Genomic DNA, 9,265 nt, shown 5'->3' with positions numbered 1-9,265 from the left:
CTCCTTAACTGACATTGGGTTCTTGAACTCATTCATTCATCTGGAACTTATTAGAGGGAACTAATTCCCACTATAGCCGTAATGGCGAACCTCTGACACATGTGCCCAAAATAGCACGCAAAGCCATGTCACCCGGCACGCACGGCCTTGCCTGTTTGTCTTCCGGGTTTCTGGTGTGCATGTGCGCATGACGATCGGCTGTCCTTCGTGCGAGCGGCAGTGCCGAAAGCCAGTGTGTGCATGCACGCCAACCAGCTGATTGTTGGGTGCGCGTACGTGCCAGAACCCGGAAGTTAGGCTTTTCTGGAGTGCGATCCCTTAACGCATGGCAGTGCCAAAAACAGGCCTGCACATGCACGCCATCCAGCTGATCATTGGGTGTGCATGCACGCTAGAACCCAGAAATTCAGTTTTTCCAGAGTGCGGCCTCAACAAGAGTGTGCGGGCGATGTGCTCGCTTCAGCAGCACATATACTAAAATTGGAACGATACAGAGAAGATTAGCATGGCCCCTGCGCAAGGATGACACGCAAATTCGTGAAGCGTTCCATATTTTTATCATGTATGTACTCGAACTTGCAAGCTAAATGTTGGAGATGTGAATGTAATGATGCAACCTATTATCATATATGGTGGACCTGTAAGAAAATCAAGGCATTTTGGATAAAAATTTGGTGGGTGATGCAGAACATTTTGAAAAGAAGGTTGAAATTTACTCCTCAATTGTTTCTATTGGGTATAATTACGGACTGTACAGTTTCAGAGACTAAATTGATTTTGAACTTAATATCAGCAGCTAGGCTGCTGGTAGCTCAATATTGGAAGAAGGACTCTTTGCCTACTATTGAAGAGTGGATATTGAAAGTAACAAACCTAGCAGAAATGGCGAAAATCTCGGCGTATTTGAAGGACCACATGCAAGAAAGATACGTATCGGAATGAAGAAGATGGATTGATTATATTCAAAATAACTATCAGACAAGAAAATATCAAATAGCTTATGAATGAATGTTAGTATTAGAAGTATTTGGTTATCTGTAATGGAGTTAAGGTTTCAGTGGGCGAGGCAGTACTTTGAGGATAAGTAGATTAATCTAGTTTATGTTTGATTAAATGAAATACCTTGTATTTTGCTCTGGGAAGTCGGGCGGGAGGGTGGGATGAAGGGGGGGAAAGGGTGGGGGGAACATAGGGGGGAAATTTTTGTATTTCTTTTTTGTAAAACTTTTCAATAAAAAAAAAAGCGTGCGGGCGCAACATTTCGGTGTGACCTTTTTGGCACTTGGTGCCAAAAAGGTTCACTGTCACTTCTCTATACTATACAAAATGCATCCTTTTAAGTGTTTGTGGGGTAGCATTTATATTTGTCTGAGAACAATTTAAGAATAAGTATATCCTCTGCGCTTGGAATAATTGGAGCAGAAACACATTTAGTGCCTCAAATCACTAAAAGCCCCCTTTTAAAAAAATGCTATAGCTGTAAAAGTATTTGAAAAGGCCATTTTTCAAACGTTTTCGCTACCCTCTTATTAGCTGATTCGTGAACCAGAGCCCATTCCCAGCTACTTTGGCTATTTCTTTTAAAGTCTGTTTCTATTTCTAACAGAATGATCATGTGTCCATCTTAAATCCAACACATTATACTCTCCTAACTGACTGTTATTGAGCTTAACTATTTAAAGAGAACGCAGTTGGACGAAAAATAATGCTTGCAAATTTTCCACTTTAGCATCATTTTTTTTTTTTTTAATAACACAGATTAAAGTACGATCATCCAACAATAGCTAACTGGGGATTTTCTTTTTCTTTTCCCTTTGCTTTGCATTTTAATACAAATATCAGTGGAATATGTTATATCTGATTAGGTTTGAGATTTTTCTCTGGGAATAGAAGACCGTCTTAAAAGATTGAAATGATGTTAATCCTTCTGTGTATGGTCAGCTTTGGAGCAAATGCAATCAGTATTTTCTTAATGCCTTGTCAGCATTGAAGGACGCTTATAATTCAGGCTGGAAAAAAGATATATTCTGATATACGTTGACTGAGGATATTAGCATAGCTTCTTTGTAACTTATATGAAAAGAGTAGGTATATTCTTTAGGATCTGGGAGGGAGGCACTACTACAAAACACAAGTCTTTTTCATTGGATTTGTTTGCTTCTCCTATGCAAAAAAGAAAGAAAGAAAAGAAAGAGAGTTATAAAACAAGGGTTTGTCTTAAAATAAAAAAAGGATTTTCTAAGACTGGGTTTAACAATTGGAACAGCTTCAAGAACCTGGCCCCTATTTCTTACGATCTAATTTGTTGTTCGTTGTTCAGTTGCTCAATTGTGTCTGATTGTGGTGGTATTTTACTGGTTTGGACCAATTCAGGTGAATCAGTAGCTCTGACAATCAGCTGGGAGTGAACACAAAGCACGAACCGGTTGTTAAACCAGCAGCATCCCACCACTTTTCGGGACCCCATGGACCATAGCACGTCAGGAGCCCCTGTCCTCCACTATTTCTCAGTGTTTGCCCAAATTCATGTTCATTCAGTCGATGACACCATCTAACCATCTCTTGTGACCTGGCTCCCCAAACACGACAAACCTGTTGTGGCTCCGTTACCTGAGCCTGTGTCATCGGCAGGAGAGGACTCCGAGAGTGAAGGAGAGGAATTGGCAAGGCCTCCCTCTCCAGGACCCTCCTCTCTGGCAATGCCTCCGGTGTCTGCCGAAGGGCAAGAGATAGGGCCGGGGCCAAGCACGTCCACGCAGCCACAGGTGGACAGTGATGAGAGTAATGAGTCTTGGCTGGATCCTCGACAACATCGCAGAGATAAGAAGAAAAGGCGTGCCCGAGATTAGGCTGAGTCACTGGACCACACCCCACAGCGTATAAAAGGGAGCGTGGTGGCCAATCAAGTCTTGTGACGAACAAAGCTGAAAGCTTCCATGCCATTCTGCATTGCCGGACTTTTGTTATAGACTTTGCTGGATTATATTTGGACTTAAGTTACTCTGTAATTATTGAACAATTTACTTTGATGTACCAGAAGCGGAGAGACGTTATCTCTTCGTGAGTAATAAACTCTTGGCAGGCAGCCACTAGGTTGCTGCCAAGTTCCGTTATCATAAGGAAAAGGATTTTGTCGGGTGGTTTGGTTTTTAACTCTTGGACATCTGTTGGTGTGTGTGCGTGTGAGACGGGGACAGAACAAAACCCTCTGATGTGAACTCAAAAGATTCCTTTATTTGGCAGCCCCGGCAAAAAGTTTCTCTCGCAAGCTAACAAGTCTGTCCGGCTGGAAGATGAATAGTTGTCTGCCACGCCTATTCATCTCCGCCCCCTGCCTTTTATCCCCAGAGCTAGGATGGGGCTTCGCTAGCAGCGGTGGCCCTTCCTTCCCAAGGACTGGCCCATGGATTTCCACTGCTCTCCTCTCCTCTGCCTTCTGCACATCCACACATCAGGCACTGGGCCCAGCTGTTCCTCCTCTTCCTCATCAGCCACCTCCAGACCTGGGGGCTGTTGACTCTCCATCTGAGGGCTGACGGCCAGCCCAGGCTCTGCCTCTGCCTCTCTCTCTCTGCCAGCTCCATTCCCTCTTCCCCCTCGGAGCAGCAAACAGCAAACAGCCCATTTCAGCTTCAGCACAGCCTGATTAGCACGAGCAGCTGATTGTCGGTTGGATCGGCCTCCCGACCCTCAGCTGTTTCAGGCTGCAGGAATTGCCATTGCTTATTGCTGTGCAGGCTTCTGCTGTTTGCTGCAAGGAGGCAAATTGCTGGGAGGCAGATTTCTTGTGCTAATCAGGCTGTGCTGAGAATGAAACTAAAACAGGCTGTTTGCTGTTTGCTGCAAGGAGGCAAATTGCTGGGAGGCAGAGGCAGATTTTTTTCCCCTTGTTTTCCTCCCCAAAAAAGGTAGGTGCGTCTTATAGTCCAGAGCATCTTATACTCTGAAAAATATGGTATATATTGAGATGAAATGTATTGGAACACACATACACACACTCTTACTTTTAATGAAGGTGTATGTGCAAATAGGAAAGAAAGAGCATGTGAGTGAACATAGTAACATTGACAATACTGTAGGTTAGAATCAAATTCATCCTTACCTAATTTGGACACATACTGTATATTGTTGAAACTGGAATTTTGAGGTATGGTCAAACTGAGCCAAATATTTCCTGAATTTTTAGGAGATCTAAGATTGCTCCTCTTTGATGGAGGAGAGCAAATTATTGTTGAGTTTGGAACTTGCCTTCAAAAATAGCTTTTGTCAGAGCTTGTTGCAAAAATCAAATCCAGAAAGCACACACAGGTAACTGATGCAGCGGGATTCATTAACTTCTCTTTATATACACAATAACACATGAGACATATATACAATACCAAGAGTGGTTCTTCCAATGTGGTGGTAAGGAGAGATTGGTTTCAATTTCAATTCAGCAGACAGACAAGACCAGACTAGTTTAGTTCCCAGCATAGAGCTAAACCATGTCCAGGCTTCTTGCTATCTCAGCTCCCAAACAGCCCTCATTGGCTGACCCAGTTTTTTTTAAATTTATTTATTTATATGCCGCCCCTCTCCGGAGACTCAGGGCTGCTTACAATATGCTAAGCAATAGCCTTCATCCTTTTGTATATTTATACAAAGTATAAATATATACTTATTGCCCCCACAACTGGGTCCTCAATTTACCTACCTTAGAAAGGATGGAAGGCTGAGTCAACCTTGAGCCTGGTGAGATTCGAACCTGCAGTAATTGCAGGCAGCTGGTCTTAATAACATGTTACTATGCCTATTCATTGGCTGACCTTGTTACCATGTCTATCCCAGTTCATGAATATTCTGACAGCTTTTTGTTCTTTTTGAGGAGGAGGAGGAGGAGGAGGAGGAGGAGGAGGAGGAGGAGGAGGAGGAGGAGAAGGAGAAGGAGGAGAAGAAGAAGAAGAAGAAGAAGAAGAAGAAGAAGAAGAAGAAGAAGAAGAAGAAGAAGAAGAAGAAGAAGAAGAAGAAGAAGAAGAAGAAGAAGAAGAAGAAGAAGAAGAAGAAGAGGAGGAGGAGGAGGAGGAGGAGGAGCAGCAGGAGGAGGAGGAGCAGGAGGAGGAGGAGGTGGAGGAGGAGGAGGAGGAGGAGGAGATTGAGAAGGAGAAGGAGAAGGAGAAGGAGAAGGAGAAGGAGAAGAAGAAGAAGAAGAAGAAGAAGAGGAGGAGGAGGAGGAGGAGGAGGAGGAGGAGGAGGAGGAGGAGGAGGAGGAGGAGGAGGAGGAGGAGGAGGAGATTGAAAAGGAGAAGGAGAAGGAGAAGGAGAAGGAGAAGCAGAAGCAGAAGCCAAAGCAGAAGCAGAAGGAGGGGAGGGGAGGGGGAGGAGGAGGAGGAGAATTCTGATCTCACAAATGGTACATTTTCTGTTTCTAGCAAAGAAACTGCATTCCCTTTAAAAGAATATCGGATTGTTTAGAATAGATGTTAGACATTTATAATATAGCAAGATTGATTAATGTAATATCAGTATTTATCTCCTACGAATAATACTGCTGCCAAATAACTATTTTGAAATATCATCAACCTCTAACCTCAAAAGACAGAATTTATAAGAGTAAAACTTTGTTTTGATCCTGGCCAAACAATGGCTTTTGGTGTTTTATTTCTCCATAAGTGGCTTAAATTGTAGTTTCACAAATAATCTGCTACTCAATGAAAGGGTACTTGAAATATTTTCCAAGTCTAATATTCAAGGTCTCATCGAGCCGACAAGATAATGACAGGAGCCATTTTAAACGGTTAAAAGAGCTTATTATTTTGACACTAGCTGCTTCTTATTCCAGCAAAGCAGAGAAAAATAGATTCGCCAAGAAAAATAATGCTAACTAGCAAATTCTGGTTTCTAAACCTTCAACAGCAAGCTTTATTATCAATGATGGAAAGGAAATGTCAAATGAAGAAAAGTGAAATAGGTACACTATCATAGGTGAAAAAATAATAACAACAAGGGAAGACTGACACCGACCACAAGCCAACAGAGAAAAGAAAACACAGTGAATTGTTGCCTAAGGGTTGGCTTAGCTTGAAATAGAGTAGGATAGGGCAGGACAGGACAGGACGGGACGGGAGAGAATGGAAGGGAAGGGAAGGGAAGGGAAGGGAAGGGAAGGGAAGAGAAGAGAAGAGAAGAGAAGAGAAGAGAAGAGAAGAGAAGAGAAGAGAAGAGAAGAGAAGAGAAGAGAAGAGAAGAGAAGAGAAGATTGGATGGGAAGGAAAGGGAGGGGAAGGGAAGAGAAGAGAAGAGAAGAGAAGAGGGGATGGGAAGGGAAGGGAAGGGAAGGGAAGAGAAGAGAAGAGAAGAGAAGAGAAGAGAAGAAGAGAAGAGAAGAGAAGAGAAGAGAAGAGAAGAGAAGAGAAGAGAAGAGAAGAGAAGAGAAGAGAAGAGAAGAGAAGAGAAGAGAAGATTGGATGGGAAGGGAAGGGAAGGGAAGGGAAGGGAAGGGAAGGGAAGGGAAGAAGGGATGGGAAGGGAAGGGGAGGGGAGAGGAGAGGAGAGGAGAGGAGAGGAGAAGAGAAGAGAAGAGAAGAGAAGAGAAGAGAAGAGAAGAGAAGAGAAGAGAACACTGGATGGGAAGGGAAGGGAAGGGAAGGGAAGGAGGGATTGGAAGGGAAGGGAAGGGAAGGGAAGGGGAGAAGAGAAGAGAAGAGAAGAGAAGAGAAGAGAAGAGAAGAGAAGAGAAGAGAAGAGAAGAGAAGAGAAGAGAAGAGAAGAGAAGAGAAGAGAAGAGAAGAGAAGAGAGGATTGGATGGGAAGGGGAGAGGAGAGGAGAGGAGAGGAGAGGAGAGGAGAGGAGAGGAGAGGAGAGAAGGAGAGAATAACAGACTTGGAAGGGATCTTGGAGGGCTTCTAGTTCAACCCCCTGTTCAGGCAGGAAATAGAATATCCAGGAAGAGCACACACGTGAAATTGAGACCATGTTTGCGTTCTGAAATGGCACTGGCTAACTTGAAGATTGAAGAGGGACATGGTGGCTCAGTGGCTAAGACACTGAGCTTGTCGATTGAAAGGTCGGCAGTTCGGCGGTTCGAATCCCTAGTGCCGCGTAACGGGGTGAGCTCCCATTACTTGTCCCAGCTTCTGCCAACTTAGCAGTTCGAAAGCACGGAAAAAAATGCAAGTAGAAAAATAGGGGCCACCTTTGGTGGGAAGGTAACAGTGTTCCGTTTGTTTTCTTTCAGCGCTTAATCATGCCAGTCACATGACCACGGAGACGTCTTCGGACAGCGCTGGCTCTTTAGCTTTGAAACAGAGATGAGCACTGCCCCCTAGAGTCGGGAACGACTAGCACATATGTGTGAGGGGAACCTTTACCTTTACCTAATTTGAAGATGATAAAGGAGAGTATTTGTAGCTCAGGGTTGAAATGAGGGATCCTTGGTGGTCTCGAGCTTGGTTGCATGAGCCCTGATGATGTTGCCTAGTTTGGGTAATGAAAGGTCTGCAAGAAAACAACCAAGTTCAGAGAGCACCAAGGACCCCTCAATTTGGGGAGAATGTCACCCACCTACAGTAGCTCAAAGTTTCCGAAAGATGCCCTAATTAATTCATGAGCCATGAGCCAAACTTCAAAAGAAATACAGTCATTTATTAGGAGCACCATTTCGGCAATATTCGGATGCAGTTAGAACTAATCCCACGTAGATTTATGTTCCCCTATGACCCTGTCTCTCCCCTCCTCTCTGGCCATGTCATAAATCACATTCTCCAGTTAACCACTTTGGCTGGCTGTAAAATCCAACACTCTCCTACTAATTGCAGTAAGAAAGCATGTATGGAATGTAGCTTCAGTTAGGGAAATCAATCAGCTCTATCAGTTCTCCCTCCCTCCTGCTCATGACAACTTGAAAGCTTTGCAAGTTGACATTAATCCAAATCTGGATTTCAACATTCTTAGTGGCACTCCACTGCCACCAAGAAATAATTGGCCATAACGCTTGAGAATGATGTCCACATTATCTTGTCCAGATTTTGTGAGATGAACAGCTATCTAAATATAATTGATGGATGATGTTCGTCCATCGTGTTCGAAGAGGACCTTGACATCTAACAGGTTGTGGGCTGTCCATGATGTGTTCACAGGTGGCTGGTAAGGGCCTATACGGGCACGAAACATTCTGCCACCTGTCAGGCAGACATGTGTGGGCACCATCATTGCAGCATTTGCAGCTCTGGCTTTGTGGAGTGCTCGCTTCTCTTGTGCTATGGTTGTTCTTCTGTCCTCAGATGTCTGGTGGATCGGTGTGCGCCATGTCGATTGATCTTGTGCTAAGGTTTCCCAGGAGGTGGTGTCCATATCCAGGGTATAATTAATAAATAAAGGAGAACCAGTTTGGTCTAGTGGTTAAGCTCTAAGCTAGAAATTGGAAGACTGGGAGTTCTAGTCCCATTTTAGCCATGAAAGCCGGCTGGGTGACTTTGGGCCCGTGACACTCACTCTCTCTCTCCCTCCCTCTCTCTCTCTCTCTCTCTCTCTTTCTCCCTCACTTTCTTTCTCTCTCTTTCTCCCTCTCCCTCTCCCTCTCCCTCTCTTTCTCTTTCTCTTTCTCTCTCTTTCTTTCTCTCTCTTTCTCTCTCTCCCTCCCTCCCTTTCTTTCTCTCTTTCTCATTCTCTCTCTTTCTCTCTTTCTCTCTCTCTTTCTCTCTCTCTCTTTCTCTCTCTCTTTCTCCCTCTCTCTTTCTCTCTCTCTCTTTCTCTCTCTCGCTTTCTCTTTCTCACTTTCTCTCTCTCTTGCTTTCTCTCTCTCATTCTCTCTCTCTCATTCTCTCCTCTGTCCCTCCCTCTCTTTCTCCCTCTCTGTTTTTCTCTTTCTCTCTCTTTCTCCCTCTCCCTCTCTTTCTCTTTCTCTTTCTCTCTCTTTCTTTCTCTCTCTTTCTCTCTCTCTCTCTTTCTCTCTCTTTCTCTCTCTTTCTCTCTCTCTTTCTCTCTTTCTCACTTTCTCTCTCTCTTGCTTTCTCTCTCTCTTTCTCCCTCTCTCTTTCTCCCTCTCTCTCTCGCTTTCTCTTTCTAACTTTCTCTCTCTCTTTCTTTCTCTCTCTTTCTCTCTTTCTCTCTCTCTCTTTCTCTCTCTTTCTCTCTTTCTCTCTCTCTCTCCCTCCCTCTCTCTCTCTCTCTCTCTCTCTCAGTGCAATCTACCTCCAATGGTTGTTGTTTTGGAAAAAAAAGGAGGAGGAAGATGTGTGGGATATGTTTTCCACCTTGAGTTATTTATATAAATAATAAAAGTGGGAC

General features: G+C 44.0%; 1 non-coding gene across 1 annotated transcript; it reads left to right on the top strand.

The window, feature by feature from the left end:
• Nucleotides 1-450: 450 nt before the first annotated feature.
• LOC117662165 (U6 spliceosomal RNA) lies at nucleotides 451-557 on the top strand. The gene has a single exon (XR_004590303.2). It is a non-coding gene; the product is annotated as a U6 spliceosomal RNA (small nuclear RNA).
• The last annotated feature ends 8,708 nt before the right edge of the window (nucleotides 558-9,265 follow it).

The sequence above is a fragment of the Pantherophis guttatus genome, chromosome 8 (genome assembly GCF_059756535.1).
Source record: "Pantherophis guttatus breed Tessera chromosome 8, ASM5975653v1, whole genome shotgun sequence".
Lineage (NCBI taxonomy): Eukaryota > Metazoa > Chordata > Lepidosauria > Squamata > Colubridae > Pantherophis > Pantherophis guttatus.
The sequence above is the reverse complement of the archived record's forward strand: the minus strand, read 5'-3'. Positions and strand labels throughout refer to the sequence as shown.